Below are 6,000 nucleotides of genomic sequence, written 5' to 3'. Positions count from 1 at the left end.
TATTTGTAGACTATATATTGCGTTTGTATAATAATTGTATGACCTCTTTCATTATTAGAAGAACAGTGTTGCCTTGATAAATCCAGACAAAATTCAATTGATAATAACACTGGTATCCTTGCTCTGAGTTACCTTTGAGTGTCTCAATTAAGAGGTTGCAGTTTTGTGTATAATATCATCTGTTAACTGAGAAGCAGAAGGAGGTCAGGTTGGCTCACGACAAGACTCTGCTCTCTAGGCTCAAGACGTTCAATGCATGTCACACTATCATTTTCTCAGATGATAAAATATTCACTATTGAATGCAAAAGGAACTCTCAAAATGAGAGATGGCTCTCCACCTCCATGGACAATGTCCCCATGTGTACAAGTCCAAGAACTTGATTTCCATCATGGTCTTGGGCGTTATCACCAGTTAAGGGAAGGTCATACCACCATTCTTAAGAAGGGAGAAAAGGTCAATTCTACTGTTTATGTGGAGTGCTTGATGTGCACTGTTCTTCCGTAGGTGTAGGCTAACGTCCCTCAGTCCTACATGTGGCAACAGGAATCTGCAACACGTCTGAGATCTGCTAAGAGTTCATCAGGACCAACTTTTCCCATTTCTGTCCCCATGACCTGGCCCTCCCACTCTCTCGATTGCAATCTGTTGGATGACTTCTTCTGGGGAAAGTTAGAGACGGAGGTCTACTCAAACCACCACAACAGCGTGAATAGCCTGAAGGCAACCATGAAGGACGAGTGGGTGATGATCTCGGCTGTAGATGTGGAGAATGCATGCAAGAGGTTCAGGGCCTGGATCGAGAAAGTGGCATTGAATAAAATAATAGTTGTTTTATTGGTTACATCCCTATGTAGTCTACCATTTGAGAAATACACTTTTGAATTTTATCCGGATTTATCTTGGCAACTCTGTAGAGAGAAAATCTTCTTTGTCAAGTTGTTTATTGAACAATGTACTTACCATTATTATCAGGTCAACATAAATTTTAAATAAATATTGACACTCTTACAATATATGTGGAGTTATTTGACAAAAGTTGCAAATTCCACGGTGGTCATTTAAATACGTGTGCCGTATAGTACTCTGTATTTAAACCATCTTTCTCTAACGTAAAAAACCTATCTGTATATGTCGTAAGGGTTTTTTGGCTACGTTTTTATTAATTTTGTGTCGTTACAAATATCCGTTGAAAGGTGTTAAGGTGGATGTATACTTACGTTTTCTCAATTATGAAATACTTGTATAATGCATTTTCAGTCTAAAAGGGACGAAAGAACGCTCTACGGAGCGTTTGTTCCAATAAAAGACAAAAGTATTTATGTTATCAAATTTTTTATAAATGAGACAATCTGTAAAGTTAACATCTACAGCAATATTTTAATTTAAGTTGTGAATGCAACCTCTAGTTGGTACCTCCCATTGTGAAAATAGCTCAAACTTTCTTACTACTTCAGTATCATAAAAAAAAAATTAAAATGCTCATGATAATACTATAAAAATATTTGAAAGTTCTTAATATATGTTTAGCTAAAATTAGCTTTAATAATTTTTTTAAATGAATTTTCCTGAAGTTTAAAGAAACTAATCATATAAAAAAATACGACCTATACTTTCACTATGGATAATAACTTTTACAATTGGAAGACTCTTAGTTGTCTCTTCAGATTATGAAAGGGTATTTTTTAACTCTACCTACAATCTTTAAATTATTAATAATTTTTGGGTTATTTTTTTAGTGATATTCCGTGGGCAATTTTCCCATTACCGATCAAAACACTCAAAAGTGAAGAAAATGAAGAGCTCATCCTTTTTTTATATACATCGGTACAACTATATTTCCACTTATTATTTTATAAAAAAAATCAATTTTAATTTTTTAACATATTAAATACAATATTTTTTTAAACAATTTTTTCTATATTATCATAAAATACTTAAGCAACGAATTGTGTTCTTGTGCACCTAAATTTATTCAACAGAATTTGTACTTTTGCAGTTATGTAATTTATTTCCTCTTGATATGGGCTGGTATAAAAATAACAAAATCCTTATACAAAAGACTCAACTTAAAATTGAAAAAAAAAAAAAAACTTAATCACATTGTTCATTATACTAATTATATCAGTGACTGTTTACAGAAGGAAAATATTTTCTATTCCAATGTTTTAACATATATACTTAATACCCAAGGTTAGTAATTTGGTAACTACTCTGTATTTTATCCAAAATAATGAATAATCTGCAATATTATTCATCCTTCTGATTATCGCCCGGACCGAGGCATTAACCCTATCTTTCTTCTTCTTTATTTGATATAAAAATTGATTTTGTTTTGATTTGCTCAATAAAAGAATTCTCAGCCTATTGTATTTCATCATTTTCATACAATTAAAAAAAAAAATACCTAAGTACAATTTCTCATCTCTTAAAAACAAACTACTTTAAAATTATTTCGCTTTCCAAAATCATATTTGTAGTAAATTCACCATTCTTATGAAATACCCATGAAGGATATCTGTCTTGTAATAGATGTATCCGATATATAAAGGGTTTTTCATTAACAGCGCTCACACTTTAAAAAAAAAAACGAGAATGGTTTGAGATATTGATGATTTCTTTATTTGCCGTTATAATACATTCAAGTTAATTTACGAATACAATTCGATGTCGTTTGAATGACCACCACGTGCACTTTTCACGAAGTCTAATAGTTGAACCCAATTTTCGACTACTTTTCTGCATAAATTGGCTGAAACTGCAGCAATTTCGCTTTGAATATTTGTTCTGAGCTCTTCTAACGTCGACAGATTATTGTTGTAGACCAGGACTTTCACGTGACCCCAAAGAAAGTAGTCTAGAGGCGTTAAATCGCACAAACGAGGCGGCCAATTGACTGGTCCATTTTTGGAGATAAGACACTCACAAAACTTACTCTTCAATAAATCGATTGCAACATTTACTGTGTGTGAAGTGTCTTATTGAACCCGCATATCGTCCAAGTCTATATCTTCCAATTCAGGCCAAAAAAAAAATCGGTTATCATGGTGCGGTATCGATTTACATTCACAGTAACGTGGCTATTGTCATCGTCGACGAAAAAGTACGGCCAATGACACCGCCAGCATGCAATCCACTCCAAACAGTAATTTTTGGGAATATAATGGCGCCTCATGAATCACGTGTGGGTTTTTTCCGGCCCAGTAGCGCATATTTTGCTTTTTATCAAAGCCATTGAGGCAAAAATGTGCGTCATCGCTGAAGATGATTTTACGTTGAAAATCAGGATCATTTTTGGAATTTTCCTTCAGCCCATCTTACGAATTCCCGACGTTTGAAGTGGTCAAGCGGCTTCAGTTCTTGTGTCAACTTGATCTTATACGGGTGTAAGCCTAGATCTATTCGCAAAATTTGCCGCAACGATGTCACAGAGATGCCCAACGATTGAGAACGGCGCAGAAGAGACAAATTTGGGTAATCTTGAATTGATGCACTTGCAGCAGCAATATTTTTACACTTCGTGCATTTCTTTGTATCACTGGCACAGGAACATTATGTAGTGTGTATGTGGACTCCAATTTTTTCACCAAACGTTGAATTGTTGATTTTGCAGGTCGATTCTGTTGACCATAAATTGGCGTTAACGCCCTTAAAGTTTGGATCAAAGACTCACAACTTTTGTAACAAATTTTAATAACTTGCAAGCGTTGCTCGAGTGTGTACTGCTCTATGATGAAACTACAATTATTTCTAAGCACAGCTGTCAAAGAAATAATCACAAATATGACGTCTTTTTCGAAACCTATCAACGTAAAATGTAAGCGTTCCTATTGAAAAACCCTTTAAATCAATCTGCTTTTCTCTAATACTGGTTACTGCCATTCCATTCTTTCCATAACTTTCTCCACCAATTCCCAATTAATTATTTCATTTTTTTCCTCAGAATTGATTTATATCCTTAGTTATTCCTATAATTTTGCATGGCCCGTTGCCTATCTCCGTCTCTAGTGTGGCACCCATTATTTCAAGGAATGTTTGGTCCAGTATTTTATTTTATTCAAAATCCATATCCAAAATTTGTCTAAACCATGTAAAAAGCCTTGTTTTCAAAAATCTTTAAATCTTAATAAACCAAGCCGCCTAACTTTTTGAGAAAATGAAACAGATTTACCTAAGCTTAATTATTGAATTATTAAAATCAAGTAATCGATCAAACAGAATCAATGCATTAAGAAATATAAATAACTTCGATCTGTAAAAAGACATTTGTAATGTTAGTTTTTCAATAATAGACACACATTCAAAAAATCACTTTATAAAAAAACATAAAAAATTTGGAAGAGATGTTATTAAAAACATGTAAAACGTTCCAACAATTGATTTAAAGCCATAAGTGTATGTACCATTATATACATTGTACTTAACATACATAGACCAAATTTGACCCACATTTAATATGACGAATGCATTTACAAAAAAAAAAATCATTATCATTTTATACGGATAATATGAATATACAACTGACATAAATGGAGTAGAACATGTTAAAGAAATCATTCAGCTTATTCATTATGACGTTGCTGAACATAAAAAATAACATGACCTCATTATTTTGTCAAAATTGATATTACATTGATTATATAAAATGTTTTAAAGCACTTTGAATTGGCAATGATGAACAGACATTGCATTTATTTACTCTTTCACAAAAAAAAAATATTAGTAGTAATATATGAAAGAGATGTGAATTCATTTACAAACCACAGAAAAGTCATGTATGAATACATTCATAGATGTAATAATAGACATACATGGATGTATGTATGGTGTACCTTTAAAGCCAAAATGTAAATTTTTTGTTCCCTCATAGTATATATATCTATCCATGTATAAGGAGTAATAAAATAAGCAATTTGGCAGATATTTTTAGTTCGAATTATAATGGAATATTGGACCTTTTACTCTTCCTTCCCTCCCAAAAGGAGATAAGATGTATAAAAAAGGCCTCTTTTATTCATTGAAGATATTAAAAAAAAGTTGGTAAACAAAGAATATAATCTGTATGCATTTTCTCCGCTAATTCATGTTCGGAAGGAGTATCAAAAAGCGATGCAGCCGAGTCTTTAATCCATTTTCTACTAAATAAATAATAGAAAACGGATTAATCCATTTTCAACTATCAACTTTTTACCCTAAGACAAGATCTTTTATACAAAAGTTTCAAAAGAATAATTTTTTTTTTAACCCATGGGTTTTTCTGTCAAAAACAATAAAACATAAAAAAAAATTGATGGACCGACGTAGGATAAAATATTGTTTTGAACACATTGTGCGTAGGCTTGATACTTGGTTGTCTTTATAAATATAAATATATTTAATGTTAAATTACTTCCAAAAACAATTCCTAGGTAAAATGGAATAATTGTAATAGTATAATCTTTACCTATACTTAATAAGAACAACTCCATCATTCAAATATAAGGGTCATTTAAAAAAACATTAAAATACTGCCTAACAATGTTTTAAAATCAGTAAACAACCATTTGAAGACTATATCCATTAAGTATACTTTCCTTTCTATGAAAAATTATCGATCAGAGTGCTTTGTACATTGAACTACGCCGTTCCGTCAATCTTCTTTTTTTTTAACCTTTATTTAGACAGAAAATAATTTTTAAGAACTTAGAATTATCTAAAATTTTCTGGTGAAGATGCATTAACAAAAATATCATTAAACCTAATGATTTAAAATTTCTTCACCAGATTAAGGCCTTCAAACATAAAATATTCATATATCTAAATTAAAAACTCTAGCATCTTAAATCAATAAACACAAACATAAAATATTGATTGCAAATTTGCTTTTAAACTAACAACTAGCTCGTCTTTTTTTTTTTTTTTTGCTCTTTCTAAAAAGTTTGAGTATCTTCTACAAAGTGCAAAAATGTCTTGATGCGTTTGATGAATGATATATAATGATATCAGAGGCCCAGTCCCAAG

The sequence above is a fragment of the Lepeophtheirus salmonis genome, chromosome 7, assembly GCF_016086655.4.
Source record: "Lepeophtheirus salmonis chromosome 7, UVic_Lsal_1.4, whole genome shotgun sequence".
NCBI lineage: Eukaryota > Metazoa > Arthropoda > Copepoda > Siphonostomatoida > Caligidae > Lepeophtheirus > Lepeophtheirus salmonis.
The sequence above is the reverse complement of the archived record's forward strand: the minus strand, read 5'-3'. Positions refer to the sequence as shown.